This window comes from Chrysemys picta, chromosome 1 (genome assembly GCF_011386835.1).
Source record: "Chrysemys picta bellii isolate R12L10 chromosome 1, ASM1138683v2, whole genome shotgun sequence".
In the NCBI taxonomy this organism is placed as follows: Eukaryota; Metazoa; Chordata; order Testudines; family Emydidae; genus Chrysemys; species Chrysemys picta.
The window spans coordinates 216,015,021-216,037,150 of record NC_088791.1 but is presented as its reverse complement, the minus strand read 5'-3'; the positions used below and the strand labels follow the sequence as shown (position 1 = coordinate 216,037,150).

The 22,130-nt window shown below is 41.6% G+C and overlaps 1 protein-coding gene across 23 annotated transcripts in view; it reads right to left on the bottom strand.

The window, feature by feature from the left end:
* SH3KBP1 (SH3 domain containing kinase binding protein 1) overlaps positions 1-22,130 on the bottom strand; it is a 335,079-nt gene that overhangs the window by 301,499 nt on the left and 11,450 nt on the right. Inside the window, exon 1 of one of the 23 annotated variants that reach the window (XM_065579685.1) lies at positions 13,494-13,696. The exons of the other annotated variants lie outside the window; for them this stretch is intronic. The gene's annotated coding sequence lies outside the window, so the exon portion shown is untranslated. Of the gene's footprint in view, positions 1-13,493; positions 13,697-22,130 lie in introns of those variants that run through there. 23 annotated transcript variants of the gene reach the window in all.

Below are 22,130 nucleotides of genomic sequence, written 5' to 3'. Positions count from 1 at the left end.
CATATGGTCATACAATCTTCTGTTCCAACATGATTTCTCGCACTACAATTATTGTCACCTGAAACTAGAGCGTGCAGCTAATGTGGCAATCGAAAGGTTTAGAGTTTCTTTATGACAAGCAGGAAATTTAAAGTTCAATTTGTGCATCACGTAGGTATCATGTAAATTGATAAACACATATGCTGTACAATATAACCAGAAAATCAGAACTGAAAGAAGGACAATAATGGCTTTCAAAATCTCAAACTAAAACTTAAAGGTAACATTTGAGTTACATAAATGCAGGAAAAAACAATTAGCTGTAATTTGTATTTTTGTAACTAATCACAACATTGAAATTATTAGCATAGAACTAAAAATTTGGAGCAGAAATAATTGCAATTTTCACCATTCTGCTTTTCATGTAACATTATCTTAAAGCTCAGTAAGAGGACACAATGATTCTTACAGGATTAGTATTTTTTAACTAGTTATCATGGACTGTTCAATTATTTAAAAATAAATTTCCTTGAATATGAATATTTCTATTATAGCCTGGTTATAAACAGAAACTTCATTTATGCAGTTGCACAGTAGTTAAAAGTCTGTCAACACTTTACAATAAATACAGTTTATAAATGGCTTTCAATCTGGCCATAAAAATTTAATCTGCATTGAAACTTGTTAGATAAGGGCCTAATCCAGAGGTGAATTTAAAAAAAATAGAACTTGCTTTCAGTAATTTTTAGTGGTTTATGAACATGAATTTAAAAATAAATAATTATTTTAAACATAAAAGGGATATTACACTGCAAGCTAATGATCACCCACTTAAGCTGATGTCACGTGGTATGGAAGATTACTGAAAAGCATCTGTCTGGAATGGTTAAAGTTTGGAAGGGTCAGTATGGCTTCATGCAGGGAAGGAGCACAGCTGATGTTATATTTGTACTACAAATCCTCATGGAGAAGTTCAGAGAAAACAGCAACTGCATATGGTCATTATGGACCTGGAGAAGGCAGCATATGATCACGTATCAAGAGAACTAGTTGGTGGAGTTTGCAACAGAGAAGTGTGCCAGAAGGATATGCCCATCTTATCCAGGATATGCATGACAGAATCACTTACCACAGTCAAAATAGAGAACTTCCAATAAACATTGGCCTGCGCCAGAGGTCAGCATTGAGTCCCCTTTTTGTTTACAGTGCTCATACATGTGATAAGTGAGAATATATGAAGGGAGACGCCTTGGAACTGCTGTTTGCTGAGGACTTAGGGATCTATGCAGAATATTGTTAGCCCCTGGAAACCAACTTTAAACAGTGACAACATAGTTCTGGGTGGGCTGGGCTTAGAGTGAATATTGGTAAAACTGAAGCTCTGATAACTGAGGGAGGAGGAGGACTCACCATAAAGGATGTCAGAAGCAGAGAGCTTAGAAGAGTGAAAGAATTTAAATACCCAGGATCAATGGTTACTGACAATGGTACACTCCTGAGTGATGCCTGGCATTGTACTAAAGCTGCATGGTCTCAATGGCAAAAGCTGATCCCAGTTCTCTATGACAAAAAATGCCAATAAAGTTTAAAGGTATAAAATGTAATTCGATCCATCTTAACATATTGAACACAGACATGACCAGCCACAAAAAGGAGATCAATATGCTCTCCGCCATGGAAATAAACATGTTGAGATGGTCAAATGGTTGGATTCCATGACAGGAAATAAAATGAGATTATAAGGGAGCTAGTGTGTGTTGCTCCAATTGAAGACAAGTTGAAGGAAGCTAAGCTATGTCGGTGTGGACATATCCAGTGGAGATCAGAGAGCTTGTCAGTAGGATGGCTCTTGCAATGACTGTGGACAGAAGACGGGGTGCTGGAACAATTTGTATGGTGGGGTTGCTGAGAGCTACTGAACCAAAGTTTAAATTCTGTATATAATGGAAACCACTTCAAGACAGGAGATAGGGCAGCAGCCACAGTTCCAGAACCTATGACGAAAGAGGACTATGAGGGAAACCTATGCAAGACTTGGTACATGGATGGATATTGGCAGACTTCAGAACGATCAACCTGCACGACAGCCTGAATCATGAGTTTTGGAAGATGGCTATAGAAGTCACTGACCACAAATAGGAAAGCAACAAGAAAGACAACAACGCTAAATAATTATTTATAGTACCTGTAGTGAGGCGGATTGGCTGCCAACAGACCCAGAGGGGAAGGAGCCCCTCATTGAACCTTAATGGGCGGAGCCATGCCATGTTCAACCCTCCCGCCGGAAGTCAGTGGGCGGGACCGAAAGTATAAAAGGCGTGCTGGAGAACTCAGCCGCCGGAGGAGCCAGACACCTCCTGTGAGTTCCCGAGCTGGGAGGCCACTGCAGACCCCGAGGGAGCCGAGGACTCGCCAGGACTGCCAGGGCTATTTATGGACCCGAGCACAGAGGAGCTGCAAGCCCTGACAGAGGCCTTCTTCCCTGACAACCCTCTACCGAGCGAGTCAGCGTCTTGCGTTCAGGATCCCCACTGACCCAGTGGCAGACTGCTCCGCCAGTGCTAGGGACCTGGGCTGGGACACAGTGGAGTGGGTGGGCCTGCGTTCCCTCCCCCCCACCCCGCCGCCACCCCAATCTGTGGGTGGCAGTCTCCCGCTCGCTTAAGCGGGAAGCCTACGCTTTTTGGCCTTTCACCAGAGCTAGGAGGCTCGACTGTTTGCTGCTCAGCCTGAGTGCAGGCCTGAGCCCTCAGACTCTCTACTGCCCCGCCCTGATCCAGGCCTGGGCTAACTGTTTGCTGCCCAGCCTGACCAGGGGCTGGGGCTCCGTAACTATGTTTATTGTTCGGCCCGGATCATAGGCTCCTGTCACCACGCTGATTCCCCACGTCAGGCGACCCCCGGAGGGGGAGGAGCCACTCCCCCCCAGAGACTACAGTACCCAACAGGCTACAGCAGAACTCTTACCAAATAATTGTAGTGAAGATGAATAATGATTAAATGGTAATGGGCAATAGGGAAGGAAAGAATGTATGGGGAGGGTGATGGGATGGGGTGAATACAGAACAAAGAGTTGAGCTTTGCACCAGTCTTAGAAAAATAAAAAGCCCACTTATTTTTAAAAAATGATGCATTCTACTTTATAAAGCCTAAACTCAGCATCTTGGAATGCTGTATTTTTTAGCTCTTATGTGGCACCACTACATATTAAAATGGAAAGGCCTTTTGCCACATGATAGTTCTAGAGCAGTGGTTCTCAATCAAGGGTACACATACCCCTGGGGGTATGGAGCGGTCTTCCAGGGGGTACAGCAAGTCATCTAGATAGTTGCCTAGTTTTACAACAGGCTATGTAAAAAGCACTAGCGAAGTCAGTACAAACTAAAATTTCATACAGACAATGACTTGTTTATACTGCTCTATATATTATACACTGAAATGCAAGTACAATATTTATATTCCAATTAATGTATTTTATAATTATATGGTAAAAATGAGAAAATAATAATTTTTCAGTAATAATGTGCGGTGACCCTTTTTGTGTGTGTGTGTGTGTGTATGTGTGTGTGTGATTTTTGTAAACAAATAGCTTTTAAGTAAGGTGAAAGTTGGGGGTACGCGAGACAAATCAGACTCCTGAAAGGAGTACAGTAGTCTGGAAAGGTTGAGAGCCACTGTTTTAGAATGTGCAAAAGGAACATTTCAGTGAGTTTAAAAAAAAAAATAAAGATCAAAGGACTGGAAATAAATATAAATATGGCCCACATGCAAACTCTTACACCAGTCACGCAGTGCTTACTACCATTACTCGTGGGGGGAATTCTGCACCACTGCGCATGTGCAGAATTTATTTCCCCCGCAGATTTCTTTGCTTCCCCGCAGAAAACTGATTTTCTGACAGGGAAGCCACAAGAGCCGTCATGCGACCCTCCCCAGCAGCATGTTTCAGGTGCCTAGGGCAGCTGGCAGAGAAAGAAATCACTGTGAGGCTAGGGGCAGGACTGGGGAAGACCCGGCTGGTGGCTCCTACCCTGCACCAGGCTTAGCTACTAATCCTGGCTGGTCTGGGGAGGATGGGACAACTTCTTTCCATGCATGGCATCTGGGGACGGGTCAGACCCACCCCCAGATTTCTCCCCTAGCTGCAGGAATCTCTGCAAACTCCCAACCCATTTACTGCACCCATCACTCCTCAGCTGCAGGGGGAGGGATCCCTGTACTGGGAGCTGTATGACAGATTTTTGTTACCAATCTGCCTGGGCCCACAGTTGATCAGGCTGGGACCACAGGATCTTTTTGGGGAGGACATGATGAGGCACACCATGTGTCTGAATTTTAAAGCTTTATTGATAAAATGTTCCCAAGAGTTCTGAAGAAACTCAACTATTAACTGTGGCATATAACTTATTGCTTAAATCAGCCTCCATACTAGTTGAATGGAAGATACCTAAAAGTAACACTGTGTGACACTTAGTACCTCAAAATAACATCCTGGAAACCCCATATTCATCACTGTCATAGGATTATGATGGGTTTTGTACAAAGTATGCCTTGTGAGGTATCATTTAAGAAATCTTGGTTTGCTGAACATTAATATCCTTTTGAAGTGTGTGTACTACCATTGTAAGTGAAGTACAAAGTATTGGTATATGTGTTACTGAAATATGTTGTGAGGCTGGGAGACATCCACAGCCAGCCTTTCAGTAGTAACAAAGGAGCAACTATCATTGACCAGACAGGAGTTGGTGGGCCATCAAAAAGATTCCACTCTCTCGGGAACTCCTCACAGAGGTCATGTACACAACCGGGGCTGCCTAACCCCTGTGCCACAGCAAGGATCATTCTAGAACCTGGAGAGAAACTATAAGTGAGGGTCGATGACATCACCACTTGGCCTCTCTTCTCCCCCATCTCAACACCTGAAAGATCGTTTGGAGGACAAAGACTTTGAACTGGGGAGATTGGTCCCAGGCTGAAAGGAAATACAGCCTGAGTATTAAGTACTGTGAGCTGTCTGTAATATGTATTAGGGTGAGAAGAGCTGTTTGATTCAGATCTTGCTTAGTCTGTTAAAGTTAGAATTTAGACTGTGTTTCTATTTTTATTTTTTATGTAACCAACTTTGATCTCTGTGCCTTCTACTTATTTCAAATCCATCTTTCTCTAGTTAATAAATCTGCTTTAGATTTTACCTAAAATAGTGTGGTTTTGGTTGAAGTGCTTGGGGAATCTTAGCTCAGGTTAACAAGGACTGCTGCACATCCACCAATCTTTGTCGGAGTGGCAAATTAATGAGTTTGCACTATCCAAGGTAGTCTTGAGCAGTGTAAGACGGTATATTTCTGGGGCATAAGGCTGGGTTGATTTGCTATTGCCTCCCTGTATGATTCATGAGTGGCTTAGAGAGCATTCATGCAAATTAGCTGAGTTAGTCTCCACATGCTGATAGATGAGTGATCACTGGGCCTGGAAGGATGTTGCTGTTTGTCACTAGCATAGCATTGTGAGAGATAGCCCAGGCTGGAGAGTTAAGGGGGCACAGAAGTCCCATAGTTCCAGGTTGTACACTGGGGCTTCCATCACACACTGATTTTTAAGAGAGACTCCAGAGGCGATCCTGGCAATTACACACCTATAAACCTAACTTCATACCAGGCAAATTGATTAAAACTATAGTAAAGAACACAACTGTCAGACACATAGAGGAACATGATATGTTGAGGAAGAGCCCACATGGCTTTTGTAAAAGAAAATCATATTTCACCAATCTATGAGAAGTCTCTGCAGGAGTCAACAAACATGTGGACAAGGATGATCCAGTCAATACAGTGTACGTTGACTTTCAGAAAGCCTTTGACAAGGTCCCTCACCAAAGGGCTCTTAAGCAGTCATGGGTCAGTAACTGGTTAAAAGATAGGAAACAGGAATAGTAATTAAATGGTCAGTTTTCACCATGGAAAGAGGTAAATAGCGGGGTCCCCCAAGGATCTCTACTGGGACCTGTGCTGTTCAACAAATTTATGAATGATCTGGAAAAGGGGGTGAGCAGTGAGGTGGCAAAATGTGCAAACAATACAAAATTACTCAAGATAGTGAAGTCCTAAGCAAATTGTGAAGTGTTACAAAGGGATCTCACAAAACTGGGTGACTGGGCAACAAAATGACAGATGAAATTCAATGCTAATAAATGGAAAGTAATGCACAGTGGAAGATGTAATTCCAACTATACATACAAAATGATGGGGCTAAATTAGCTGTTACCACTCAAGATCTTGGAGTCATGGTGGATAGTTCTTTGAAATCATCAGCTCGATGTGCAGCAGCAATTTTAAAAAGCTAACAATGTTAGGAACCATTAGTAAAAGGATAGACATTAAAACAGAAAATATCATAATGTCCCTATATAAATCCATGGCATGCCCAACACCTGGAATACTGCGTGCAGTTCTGGTCGTCCTATCTCAAACAAGACATATTCGAATTGGAAAAGGTACAGAAAAAAGCAATAAAAATGATTAGGCATGGAACATCTTACATATGAGAGATTTAAAAGACTGGAACCGTTCATCTTGGAAAAGAGATGAGTAAGGGGAGATATGATTGAGATCTACAAAATCATGAACTGTGTGGATAAAGTGAATAAGCAAGTGTTATTTACTCCTTCACATAACACTAGAACTAAAGATTTTAATAGACAGCAGGTTTAAAACAAACACAAGGAAGTACTTCTTTGCATAATGCACACCCAACCTTTGGAACTCATTGCCAGGGGATGTTGTGAAGGCCAAAAGTATAACTATGTTTAAAAAAGAATGAGGATGTCCTGGAGGACAGATCCATCAACAGCTATTAGCGAAGACGGTCAGGGACGCAACCCCCTGCTCTGGGTGTCCCTAAGCAGGAACTGACTGCAAGAAAATCAGGCACTGACCACTGTCAGAGACAGAATATTGGGCTAGATGGACCAGAACTCAGACCCAGTATGGCCATTCTTATAATCTTTACTCATTGTATATCCAAGATAAGTCAGAAGGATTTTGTTTAGTATTCTCTCTCTCTCGCGCGCGCACACACACAACACCCTCCCCAGTGAAAGGAATCATTCAAGCATGCACCATCAAAAGGAGAATTGTAGGAAGTGAGTGGTGTGCATGCACATTGCCTCCTACTGTCTTGAATCAGAGTTGCTCAAGTGCTTGTAATTGCCCTCCTCCCCAGTGACTGGCCCAGAAAGATAATTTTGGCCTACATGGCTCTGACAGATAACCAAGTTCAGCTTTTGCTGAAGCAATAAATGCTCCTGTGCTTTTGTATTCAGAATGCCTAGAGTGTGTCCCTCATACCATACATGAGCCCTAGCTGAAGACTGTCTGAATGTATTCAATTCCACCTATCTAATAGGAAAGAAATAGAGATGGTTTCGGTTTCTTGGGGTAGGGAGAGGGTTAGGTATTGTTGTTTTGATTTTTTTAAACAGAAACACAACATGACTTAGTGGAATTCGCCCTGCAGAGCAGGAAATTCCTTGTAGGATAGGTAGAATATTTTACGATTTCATGATTGTACTCAGCCACAGATTGATTACAATCATAATCCATCATACAGGTCTAGGATTTCCAATTATGCAAATAAGAAAGATTATGCAAATTAGTTTAAACATACAGGAAACTCCATGTGCTGTGAACTCTGAAGTATCTCACGAGGCTCCCACAGTAAGCAAAGTTTCAGACACATGCACTTAAAAAGTATTAAACATTATCTTGTTGAATGGGCTTTATCACAGTAGTTTTTTCGCCACCAGACCATTGTATTTGTCACAGACATATCAATACAAAATTAAAGACAATATGTGCAATAGCATGTGACCACCAGACTGGTCAATGCAAAATTTTAAGAATAAGCTAGGAAACAGGACAAAGTCACAGTAGTTCTAACCTGTAGCAGTTAGAACCATATTGCTATAGGCTTCTTTTTAGTCCACATTAGATCTAACAGCATTTGCCAGATTTGCCTTGCCAAATCCCTTAACCCTTTAGAGAGACACACCCCCTCACTCTAGCGTTCATCTGGCTGGCAGTCTGAACAATGCCTGTGTTCCATGAGTTAATTCATCCTTTCCCCCAGGGGAAAACAGCAGCTCCAGTGAGTAGCCCTTCTGTCTAGTGCACCGACATCTAGGACCGGGCTGCTGCCAGTGACCGAGCTCGATTTTTGATTCAGCGGCAAAACAAATTGAAGTGCATCTTCCAAATACAGCAGATGCTTCAAGCTTTCCTGCCTCCAAAAGCCAGGTTGCCATACTTTGTAATTCATATTTTATTTGAGAAATATTTCAGTTGACCCAGTGTGTATTAACCTGTAATTCTGTAGTGTGAGTTATATAGCCACTTATTCTGAATCTCTCCAAGCCTTCAAGAACCTTTAGAAGGAAAATCCTTTATAAAGTTTTCTTCTTTTAAACATCTTTTTCCCTCAGATGTGTTACCACATTCCACTAGTTGCACAGAGGAAGCAGGAGAAGACAGACCAGTTGCAAAGGGAAATACCCACCTAAGGGTAAAATCATGGCCCCAGTGAAATCAATAGTTTTCCCAATAGAGCCAGGATTCCAATGCTGGAGTTTTAAAATTTTGCTAGCACCTGAAGAGGAATATCTGCATGGCTAGAACTGAAAACAATACTGAAAATAAAATAGTTCATAACTAACCCTTAAATGCAAAGATTAAACTAAATAACTCTGATGTGACCTGGAATAAATGTATTCATATATAACCCGCTGGAAACACTACTTATGTGCTGTCCAACTCCCATCCCGAGCAACTTGAAGTTATTGAAGGACATAAGCTACACACAAAAAATGTGCTTTTCCTTTAGATAGATTTTTTGAGGCGCAAAAGTTGCATTGTTATTCAAAAAGAAGAACAGGAGGACTTGTGGCACCTTAGAGACTAACAAATTTATTAGAGCATAAGCTTTCGTGGACTACAGCCCACTTCTTCGGATGCATATCATCATCATATTTCTGCTTTTAGCAAAAAATTACACCAGCTCATGAAGAGAAGAAAAAAACAAAAAAACAAAACAAAATTAAGAAAGTTTATACCTTGAAAGCAGACACTGTTTAGCAATATTAGTCTATTGTAACTATCCAATGGTTCTAATTCCACTGTAGTGGAAATTTTTTAGCACTTTGTGTGAACTGTACTTTCAATATTATAACAAAAATGTGTGCGGATGGAGATCGATTCCCCCTAGCATCGAGGTCAGATGTCAAATCCAAAGACCTTACTGCAAAGCTAGGAAAAATTACCCCTTGAATAACAGGAGCAACGGCACAGGAGACAAAAAATAGTTGAAAAAGGGGAGTGTGTGTGTGTGTCCCCGTCCATCCATTCTTGATAGGAGCTTAGGTAAAAGGCTATGATAGCTACAGAGGCAGCAGTTGTAGCAACCCAAGGAACGGAGGAGACAAAGATGTGGAAGCTATGGGAGGCTCAGGTGATCTTCAGTGGGATTCCTCCTGTAGGGACAGGTAGAGACCGAAAGATGAGACAAGATTATGATGATCAATAGATGGCTCGGGCAGTGGTGCTATAAGAAGGGCTTTCGGATGTTTGACCCTTGGGAGGCATTCATGGATGGAGGACTGTTCTCATGGGAGGACTCCACATGAGTAGGGAGAGAAATAAACTTCTGGGATGGAGGTTGGTACAACTGATAAAAAAAAAAAAACCACACTTTAAACTAGGAACTCCAGAGAGCCAGTCAGAAGATGCTCACATAATCGCCACACCCGATTCTAATATGGAGCATGAGAAAAATCAAGGAAGAGGCTACAGCAATAGAGAAAGAAACAATGGAGGGTAGGAAAATGAACATCAAGAGGAAAAAGATAATGCCCATACCAATGGCATTAACAGGCAGGCAGGCAACACTGGCAGTAGAACGACTATACCAATCGAGCAAGGAATCTGGGCAAAGCCAAGCAGAAACAACTAAACAACAACAACCAGTATCAGAAGCCTGGGTAACAAAATGGAGGAACTAGACCTATTAAACCAGGAAGTGAAACCAGATATTATAGTGGTACCAGAAACATGGTGGAATAGTAGTCATGACTGGAGTACAGGTATTGAAAGGTATGTGCTGTTCAGGAAAGACAGAAATAAAAGTAAAGGTGCGGCAGACTGTAAAGAAATTAGAAGTGATGGAATGGATACAACAGAATCTGTTTGGGTCACAATCTCTTTGGGGAAGAAAGTTAGCAGAGACTCCACTGGGTTAGTGCTTGGGATATGTTACAGACCCCCAAGACCCCATCTGGATATGGAGAGACCTGTTTTATATTTTTAATGAAATAAATACTACTTGGAATTGTGTGATTATGGGAGACTTCAATTTCCCAGATATAGATTGGAGGACAAGTGCTACTAATAATGATTGGGCCTAGATATTCCTGGATGTGATAGCTGACAGATTTCTTCACTAGATAGTCACCGAACCAACAAGAGCTTTTAGATTTAGTTTTGGTGAGTAACAAGGACCTCATAAGAGAGAGAGTTGTAGAGGACAACTTTGGTTTGAGTGATCATGAGCCAATTCAGTTTAAACTAAATGGAAGGATAAACAAAAACAGATCTGCAATTAGGATACTTGATTTCAAAAGAGCAAACTTTAAAAAAATTAAGGGGAATTAGTTAGGAAAGTGGACTGGACTGAAGAACTGAAGGATCTGAATGTGGAGGAGGCTTGGAATTACTTTAACTTTAAATTGCAGAAACTATCAGAAGCAAGGGGAAAAAATCCATAGGGATGGAGTGCAGACAAGATGAACAAGCATCTCAAACAGGTTATTAAGAGAAAGCAAAAAGCATACAAGGAATGGAAGATGGGATGGATCAGCAAGAAAAGCTACCTCTTAGAGGTCAGAAAGTGTAGGGAGCAAGTGAGAACTGCCCAAAGCCCAACAGAGTTGGTCCTTGCAAAGCAAATTAAAACTAATAGCAAAAGGTTCTCTAGCCATATAAATAAAAAGATGACAAGGAAAGATGCGGGGAGATATGATATGCTCCCTATAAATACATACCAGGAAGGGATAAATACCAGGAAGGGAGAGGCATTTAATTTAAGCACCTATGCTGACACACAAACAAACAGATATAAACTGGCCATTAATAAGTTTAGGCTTGAAATTAGGTGAAGGTTTCTAACCATCAGAGGAGTGAAGTTCTGGAACAGCCTTACAAGGGCAGCAGTGTGGGCAAAACACCTACCTGATTTCATGACTAAGCTTGATAAGGTTATGTAGGGGATGGTACGATAAGACTGCCTACAATGGCATGTGGCCCATCTGCAACTGCTAGTAGCAAAGATCTCCGACAGCCAGAAACGGGACACTAGATGGGGAGGGCTATGACTTACTACGGAGAATTCTATCCCAGCAGCCTGGCCGGCGGGTCTTGCTGACATGCTCAGGGTCCAACTGATCGCCATATTTGGAGTTGGGAAGGAATTTCCCCCCAAAGTCAGATAAGCAGAAATTCGGGCGGGGGGGGGGGGGAGGCTCACATTCCTCTGCAGCATGGGGCATGGGTCACAGGTCACTTGCAAGTTTAAACAAGTGTAAATGATGGAGGCTCTGTAGCTTGAAGTCTTTAAATCATGATTTGAGGACTTCAGTAACTCAGACAGAAGTTAGAGATCTATTACAGGAGGGAGGGGATGAGATTCTGTGGCCTGCGATGTGCAGGAAGTCAGACTAGATGACCACCATGATCCCTTCTGGCCTTAAAGTCTACATCAGTGGTTTTCAACCTTTTTTTATTTGCAGACCCCTAAAAAATTTCAAAGGAAGTTACAGACCACTGTGGAAATATTAGACAGTCTGCAGACCCCAGGAGTCTGCAACCCACAGGTTCAAAAAAGCACTGGTCTACATCATACAGCAAAACAACTCCTAGCAGTTTGAAAGGAGTTGATGTTCAACCATTCATTCATTATCTCCAAACTTATATAACTGTATGATAATTAAACACAAAGCTAGTCCTTAAAAATTCCTACAACAGCAATACTTACCCAGCCACATTACACTTCCCTTCTGTTCATGTTTTACTTGTTGAATATGCACTTAGATACTATATGCAAAAATTACGGCAACTTCTTTAAAAAAAATCATAAAAAAATCAACTATTTCTTCCTTTTCTGCAGTTTTCTTTTTCTTGAGAGCGGTGATGTCAGTTTTGCCTACAGCATTTACAATTTCACTCTCCCAGTTTTCCAACAGCAACCTGACAGCAGCAGCCCTTGGGCCTGTCAGATTGGGCACAGAGGATGTACAGTACAATATCACAAAGAGGCAAGGCTTCATCAGGCCCAACTTAAAAAAAAAAAAAAATCTTAGTTGATGCTTACTGGGCATGCTCAGAACTGAGTTTTCAATAATTTATAGCTTTCTAATCCAATTATTTCTCCTTGTCTCAAAAGACAATGTACATCTTCTTAAACACTCTTGACATGTCCATTTTCAACTTCTTGTCTTTTCTGAGTTATATGAAAAAGTGACAAATTTTACTTTTCATTTGCAAAAGGAAAAGCGCAGTTTTTCAGCCTCATCTCTCTCAAAATGGTTGAACAGTCTGTCCAGTTTTCTAAAACATTTTTAAATCACTTTTTTGCTGAAACTAAGCATAGGTATCTTCTACCATCAAATATATTGTTTTGAGAAGTTATAAACTGATGAAAACAGGGGTGTTATAATTTGACACTGGTCTGGCAATCTTAACTATCACACTATCAATTAATGGAGATTAAAATTACAATCCTGTTTGTGCTGAAGTGTCTATCAGGACCTAGACTTGCTGTTAAATAGAAAGAAAATCTGCAACTTTCTTGGCTCCCCCCATATGCAAGTATATATGTGTTCAACAGATTGGAAATATTCAGTGCAGTGCCATCCCCAATCTGGAAGTACTCAGAAGGCTTTCATTACAGGCCAGATACAAACAATTACTACCAGAACTGCACATACACTTGATTTTCAGGCACTGCGCTTGCTATTTTGGTGCAGAAGCTAGACTAACTTTTTAGTCAGTCTTGAACTACAGCAGAGCAAGACAATATTTAGTTTTAATCTCACCTTTATGAACCAATGCAACAGTAAAATACCTTAAGATTCAGCTCTCTCTGCTATCCTTCAAACTACAGTGACATAATAATGGACAAACATAAGGAAGCCATGGCAGAATACTAACTAAATATAACCTGTTTAATTATGGAGGTGGGAGCGGATGAAGGGTCCAAGTACCTGGAAAAAGATTTTTAATCAAACAACCATGCCTACTAGTATGAGATTCTACTTTTAATCATGAAAAGAAAAAGAAAAAGCTGCATCTCTTGTGCTCTTCATGGCTTTCTATTACTAGTACTACTAGCTTGTTCTTTGCTTATTCAGACTTGAAAGAATATTGATGTACAAAAAGGAAATGCTCTTTTAGCTACTGGATACAGGGACTCACCTACTCACAGATTCCAGCGAAGTCTTGGGCAAATAAACCCAAACCATCACATCAGATAGCATGTTGAATCTGAGGACTAAAAATCTTTCCAAATGACAGTTTTAGAATTCAAGAGGCAATCCTGAAGGACGAAGTTCTAGATGGTATCTTTACTGCCTCTAGTCTTCCCGTTCAAATCAATATTTACAGGTAATTTTGGCTGGCTATTAAGAAATAAGGAAAATTGGTGGTAAATATTTTTTAAAATAGTATTTATAACAGAACAACTTATGTGCCGCAGCCATTAACTTTGCTCTGAAGCAATGTCAGATAGGCCTACCTGAGGGGACTCAGCAAAACAGGACTCTTCCATTATGGAATTTATTTTTTAAGAAAGTCTCTAGCCTACCAAAAAGAGGCACTGCTTTATGGTTAACAATCCTCATGCCGAGAGAAGACGACATGGAAGTTTGTTTGTGGGGGTGGCAACTCCCCAGGAGGCTAACTCCACCTGGGGAACAATCTGCTTACTTTCCTAGAGAGCCCCCATGTCTTCTGCTTAAAGCTTGAGGACTGTTGCCCAGAAGAGTGAGCTCTTGCCCAGAGGCAAATGGATGGAGTCCCCAAGTCCTAAGTGAGGAGTTACTGTACACAAGGTAGTGACACTGTGGAGTTCTGTAGAACCAGAGTATGCGCAAGATGAGGCTATGCAGCCCTATTATACCGCAAGTCATGTCAGGAACATTATCCAGATCCATTCACAGCTTCCATCCTACCGACTGGGGCAGAGTCCCAGGTGCTGATAGAGAGGGCATCCATCCTGAGCAGTGTCTTTTCTTAGTCTCTGGCTTGGAATAGTCTCCAAAGACCATATTCTCCAAAGACCAGGGTTATGGGTAACTTCTGCTAGCTGCAGAGGCTGAAGGCTACAGAGGATAAACAGAGCTCTGACTAACCCCTCATTACCCACCCTGCTTCTCCATTCCCTAAGCTTCTGCTTAGATTTTACTATCAATCCCCTTGGGCAAAATGTTTCTGGCTTTCAAATGACGTGGAAAAGTAACTAGAGACCTTTTGAGACTTCAACAGATACTTTCTAAGAATGAGGCACTTCTTGTTGCTTGGTTAATTGGAGCCAAAACCAGTGCTCTAGTCAAACGGCATTGGGGGACATCTTTATCTGTTCCTAGTGGTAATGTATTTAAGTGGCTTTGTAGGGAGAGACTGTCAGGTCTTGCAGAAAAATGGTAAATGGCATAAAAACTGTAGCTAGAAATTTAACTTAAAAGTAACATTCCAATTAACAGTTTTACATTCTGCAAATTGGCGAATGTTTGTGCTTCAGCTATAAGCTCTGCAGGCTCTCAGGGGCTAGTTCCACCAGGAAACAGCAACTAGCCCATAATGCAGCAAGTCCCACTAAGCAGGACAACTCAAAAGACAGACTGAATAATATGCATTTCCTATGCAGTTCAGCATTCATTTTCAAGATGCTGGTCCTGATCTTTACAATGTTAAATGGGCAGCTAGACCAAAGCTTTCTAAGATACTTCCTCTGCCTGCCCCAGCAGCTATGATCATTGATCACCAGGAACCCTGTAGCTTTCCCCAGGGTGAAGCCCACAGGGGCAGAGGACCAGCAATTCTTAGAAGAAGTCAGGACAGTCTACAAGCAAGTCATAAGGCAAGACCTGTAACTTCACAAAAGCCTTTTACCAATAATGGAGCAACAGAATGACCCAGCAACATTCTTCTGAAACACAACCACCTACGTGATCCTACTCAGGTAGTGGCTAACAAACGAGAAGGAGAGAGTTCAGGTCTCTTGACTGGCAGAGTTAAATATGACCTATTTACATATATGACACCCCTGCAGTACCAAGGGCATAGACTCTTGGCTGGGGAGGGGGAAAATCAGCATAATGCCAAGGAAGAGAAGCCAACTGAGGCTCCAAGTACTCCTCCCACAGTCTCTGATTGCATAGCAATAGTGGTTCAGACATACCGTTGCTGACTCCTGTACCATGTGTCTTCAGAGACTTGGAAAACAGGCTGATACCTCCTCTAGAGCAGGTTCCTGTGCACCCAATACTAGGGAGTCACAACTGGATCGTGCAGGTGCTATCGGAGGGAGACTTCTGAGGGTAAAACAGGAGAGATGGAATGATGGAGAAAAGATGAAGGGCGGGAATGGAAGGAAGGGTGAGCTTAAAAAGAGAGAATATGGAGAAGAAATAAGGTAGCACACTCAGAGGTGTCTGAGGAGAAAGTGAGGATTGGGTGCCCAGGAGAGGAAGGAAGGCATCTGTGTGTTTAAGGAAGAGAGGGGGGAAAGGAGGAGTGACTCCCCAAGGGAAAAAGGTGTGCAGACAGGCATATAGGAGGCCAATGGTGAAAAACTGTTGCTTGTGTCAGGGGAATGGACCATGGTAACAAGGAGAACAGTCTGTCCAAGCTTGTTTTAGTAAAGCTTTATTGCCTGCATAAAGTAGCAAAACTATAATGTGCTGAAGAACAAAATGCTAAAAGTCTCACCTCTGCCTAGGAACTGCCTGGAATCCGCAACCTCAGAAAGTACCAGATGGCAGTCCAGGACTCTCTAGCTGGCATCTCTGAAAGCCATTTATCCCAATTTTCCATGGACTTTAGCCAAAACTTCAATTATCAGATTAACAGGAAGTCCTGTTTATGGCTACTTCACATTAAAAACTTGCAGTCTTTACAAAAATACATGGCACGTTAACAATGAATCCATCTGAACAATTCTGACATGTGTGAGACAAAAGAGAACAAAGAATTTTCAAGTTGATCTAAGTGGCCAGGCAAAGTAAAACCGACAAAAGTATGTCAACCCTAACTATTTGCATAGGGCTACCATACGTCCGGATTTTCACGGACATGTCCGGCTTTTTGGTCCTGAAATCCCCGTCCGGGAGGAATTTCCAAAAAGCCGAACGTGTCCGGGAAAATAGGGAGTGTGACAGACCCAGACCAGTGGGGTACAGGAGTCTGGTAGAGGGCAAATATACTGGTCATTAGATGAGTAGTTTTCTGTTCCCTGAGTGATCAGAGCAGGGGCTGCACTAGAGTAATCAGGAACCTGCTAGAACCAATTAAGGCAGGCAGGCTAATTAGAACACCTGGAGCCAATTAAGAAGAAGCTGCTAGAATCAATTAAGGCAGGCTAATCAGGGCACCTGGATTTTAAAAGGCGCTCACTTCAGTTTGTGGTGTGAGGAGCAAAAGGTGCAAGGAGCTGAGAGTGAGTGCTGCTGGAGGACTGAGGAGCACAAGCGTTATCAGAAACCAGGAGGAAGGTCCTGTGGTGAGAATAAGGAAGGTGTTTGGAGGAGGCCATGGGGAAGTAGCCCAGGGAGTTGTAGCTGTCATGCAGCTGTTACTGGAGGCACTATAGACAGCTGCAGTCCTCAGGGCCCTGAGCTGGAACCCGGAGTAGAGGGCGGGCCCGGGTTCCCCCCGAACCTCCCAATTGACCTGGACTGTGGGTTCTTCCAGAGGGGAAGGTCTCTGGGCTGTTCCCCAACCCACATGGTGAATCTCTGAGGCAAGAAAATCTACCAATAAGCGCAGGACCCACCAAGATAGAGGAGGAACTTCCTCACAGGAGGCATGGTAAGGGGACCCCAAGTGCGAGTGGCTGCAGCAAAACTTACAACTCCCACAATCTGCCAATCTGCTGGAGCACAGAAGCGGCGGGCAGCATCTGAGCATACAGCCGCCTCCTCCCCAGGCTCCAACTTTCCCGGCTCCTGCCGCTCTCCACCGCGCTCCGGGGCCGAAGCAACTTCCCCAGTGTAGCAGCAGCCGGAGCCCGGGGGGGGGCAGGAGGGAGGAAGAGGAGGAGGAATGCGGGGTGCTCAGGGGAGGGGGCGGAGTTAGGGCGGGGCCGGGACCCCTGTGGAGTGTCCTCTTTTTTCAGTGTTGATATATGGTAACCCTATATTTGCAATAGTTTAACATATTCAACTGTAGCTGCAAGAGAGTGATCACTGCTACTTAATGGTACTGGAGACTTCTGCAGTTTGATGGCAGGTCTTTCTTCAGAGCAGGAGAGGAAGCAAATCACTGCAGTCTACTGTAAGCAGACTAAACTTAAAGAGTTGTAACACAAGAGGCAGCAGCAACTGTGTTTCTCTCATCCTGATTTTTAATTCATTGGCTTTCTGTTGCACAAATAAGAACTGTTCCCTCACTTGCAATATAGAAAGCTGTGTCCAAGGTATGCTCTTTCATCATGCAAAGGCCATAATGTGTCAACCTTGCAACCTCATCAAACACAAGCAAAGAAGAGGAAGTGAAGGATAGTTCTCTCCCATATTAGACCTTCAGTTGGACATATATATCAGATCATAATACAAACACCAGGTTAAATCTCTTCTATAGCTGAATGGGAGGGTATGTGAATCAGAGACTAATTGGGGAAAGCTGGTGAGACTTAAATTGACCGGCTAATATCCACCCAAGTTCTCAAGGACTCTGGACCCACATTGCTTAATGAAAGAAATGTAACTCTGTATTTTGAAAACATTTTATTAAATCCATAAAACAAAATTGAGAAACCTATCACTGCTACTGCTAGTAATACTGAACTCAGAATGAAAGCAATACAACTATGAAAACAAAGTCAAATCAACAATAACAAATAACTGATCTTTATAAATTCTAAGACGGGATCTATGAAGATGGCTGTCCATTTGGTTATGAATTCCAACTAAAGAACTCTACCCAAATCAATTAATCTATAATTTGGCTGGTTTGATACCAAATCCAAATTATTATCTAATATCATAACCACAAACTCAGCCAATTATAAAGCTTCTTCCACAGAATTCAATAAATTCTTGTATGGTGGTTAATCCTTTCCTCACTCCATGTCCCTTCCCTCCCCTCAGAGATATCAAACAGATTTAAAAAAAAGCCTTAAAGGAACAATGATAAGCTTAACAACTTTTGCTTGGCGGTTTACAGCTAACACAGCTTTCAGTTTCTTAGGACTCTTAAACAAACACATTTTAATTAGTACATTTCAGAGACTATGTGTAGGGCTGCCTAAACCTGGGGAGACTTTCTTTCCCGTGCTTTCCCCGTGTAGTCTGTACAGGTACTCTTAGGATATGTCGATCGATCTATCGGGGATCGATTTATCGCTTGTAGTGTAGACACGATAAATTGATCCCCGATCGCTCTCCCATCGACTGCTGAACTCAAGCTCGGCGAGAGGCGAAAGCAAAGTCGACGGGGAAGCGGCAGCCGTCGATCCCGCGCCGTGAGGATGCGAAGTAAGTGATTCTAAATCGATCTAAGATACGCAACTTCAGCTACAAGAATAGCGTAGCTGAAGTTGACGTATCTTAAATAGATTCCCCCCTCCCCTAGTATAGACCAGGCCTTACACACAGCCATATTTTCATATGTTACAATTAGGGAATAAAAGGGGCTGGGACACCTCCCAGGTAATAAAAACAAAAGACAAACATAGAAAAGGGAAAAAAATATTAAGATAACGGGTTCACAAACTCTTCAATTCTCATGGTCTTCTGGACTCTCATGGAGTACAAGCTAGACCTGCAGTCAAGGAGCCAGACAGTGATGTTGTTGGTTCAGAGCTTCTCACTAGAAAGCCTCCTTTGGGTGCAGGGAAAGACTAGTCAAAGACTGAAGTGGGCTGGTTGTTGATGTCATGACTTTCTCTCCCCACCATGAGGAGTGTCAGAGGTTCTGAAATGGTCCTCCTCCCCTGGTAGCTTGTAGACCAAACAGGGAGGCTTCATATGGTTTGCAAGCTTTGCCTCCCTTCAAGGCATTCAGACAAATCAGGTGTGAGGCTTACCTTGAAGCCATGCAACTTGGCCAATCAGGTTAAGATTAGATCATCCTTAGCTTGTGTCCATTTGGAAAAGTCCTGCTTATGCCAACAGCTTTTAAACTGTGACTATTTCCTCCCTCATAAAAAAATTAAAAATAGAGAATACCAGACCACTTTTGAGGAAGCTGGCATGGCCTTGTCAGCCTCATCTTGAGATTATGTCCAATTTACAGAAAGTTTGGCAAAAAAATCCTATAAAACAACTGATTAAAAAGACCACAGCAACAACCAGCCATTTAACATTCATCCATCAGCAAAATTAAACATAAATGTGAATATCTTATGACCAGATGTCACCATTCTCCTTGCAAAACAATTTAGTAATTTTTATATTTAGAAACTAGAGCACATGTCAAACAGCTTATCTTTTAAAGTTTTCATCTTGATAAAGTTACTTTAAAATCTCAGGAGGAAACCCATTTAATAAAAAATAATTAAGATGATTTCTATAAAGTCTATTTCCATTATGTTGTTTCACTCACACGGGCTGAAGTCCCAGCTACTCACTAAGAGCTAATATGAACACCACAGAAAGGACTAATGGAAATGAGGAGGAAAATACTTACAGAAATTAAATGAAAAGACAAAGGGTTTAACACAAGCCAGTGGTTTAATTCATTCCAAGGCCCTGAGTATAAATAATACTCCCCACTGTACAAGTCCCTAATGGATAAAAATCCAGTCAAGTTATCAGTGTGTTAAATGATCCTAGCCAGTGGCAAAGCAGAAGCAGCAATTGCATACTAGATTACACATTAGACTCAAACTGGAGTTGATGGTTTATGCAATCACAGGAAGTTGGTTTTGCACTGTATATTTAGTTCAAAAAGAGAAGATTTTGAACTATGTGTGTATTTATAGTCCAATTCTTGTGTTAACCTTATCTGAATATTTCACAAGTTTGTCTATATGGAAATAGAGTAAAGCATGCAAAAAGAATAATACTGCCATTAGCAACTGGATACAGTATAAAATAAAGAGTTACTAGTTAAAATAAAAAGTTCAGTAGAAGTTTTCATTTGGATTTTTTTTAAGGTATATAAAATACAAGTCCTAATCACTGCCCACTACAAACTCCTTCAGTGAATGAAAGTACAGGTTTATTCTTTTGAGATATCAGTATTTCGTTGGTGGCTAAGAAACATCATACAAACTAGTAAACAAGATTTCCTGAACTCTAAGTAAACAGAGGACAAACAAAAACAAAACAAACCACTTGAACAGGAGGCTCCATCTATCATAGCGAACCACCACAGTAACTAGACACGAATTTTGTCGCCTCTACAAGCTGATTATATATCTATGGTCCTAATTCTGCCCTGACTTGCAAACCATGCAACCAGTTCCCACTGACATCTCTCTACATGGAATAAAGGAACCAGCTCCAAAGGGAGTTGCTTATCCAACACATACTAGGACTAATCTAATTGGACACAGCTACATTGCAACTAACATTGAAATTACTCCACAAGAAGTAAATTTGGTGCACACTTGAGGACAGCGTGAGAAGGAGACAACAAAAGGGAAAGAGAAAATGCCAACATTTTCTCTCTTATTTGAAATATTTCTAGTAAAATTCAAGGGAAGAGCTCAAAATGCAGTTTTCTACACTGAGTTTATAGATAAGTGGAGACCAGGAATAATTTCTCAAACGAAATAGCAGTTTTCTATTTTATGTCTTCCCTGTACCTAGAGAGAAGAATTTTAGCATAGCAGTGATTTCTGATCAAAAGTTCTATATATTTCCTAATCCTAAAACAGAGAATTGTGCTTCTGTTAATATAAGTGACACAGTGGAAAAGGAACTGCTTTACGAACTATTTGTCAGAAATACATGGCCATCATATTTCATCATCATGGGCATTTTTTTTTTTTTTGTTACCAAGTCAAACTCAGATTTGAAGGGAAGAAAAGTTGAGACACCAATATTTGTTTTGCCTTACAGACTTTATGTAGCTACTGCTACTTGAATTCCCCAAGACTTCAACTTCCACTGATCCTCATCTGTTATCATTTACAGGGAGGAAAGAGAACACACACACACACACACTGTATTTACTAATAAAATTCATGACTATCAAACTGCAATATTGTATATTCTCTCTCACACATTCACAGATTTAAAACGTTTAACTTTTTCCCACTGGATATGAAGCAGACACTCACCAATTACTTTCACACGAGTTGAAGCAATTATCTGATTTCCCTACCGCCCCCCCCCCCCCCCGGTACTGTATTGCTTTTTTTAATAGAACATTAACAGTATGGAATGCACAAAGCCTGCTTTCATGTTCCCCCCAAAATACCTGTTCTTGGTTCAGATTTTTGTACTCTAATTTTAGACACACAGTGATAGGATCTCTATAAAAACCCATGATATAGTAAACCGTGATCTAAAAACTGCCATAGGGACAATAGAAATTCTAATTTCTCCCTCCCTCGCCACAACCAACAGGGCACAAATGCACCTTAACATTTGAGAAATGAAAGTTCAGCTGCTTATTATATACAACTGTAACTCCTCCTTTCCCCTCCCTACACATGGCCGCCATTAAGTAGTGGCAGTCAGAGTCAATGTATTAGCCACAAGGTCAATGATGATCTGCTATATGAATTCTGGCACACACCTGTTAGAAATGTTACCTTGCTTAACTCCGATATTTGTCAAAAAGCTTCTTGATAATAATCAGGAAATAACTATTACAAAATAAGTAATTTGAGCAATGTTTAAATGCCTTCTAAAATAATAATTGTTAGCAATAATCTTACAC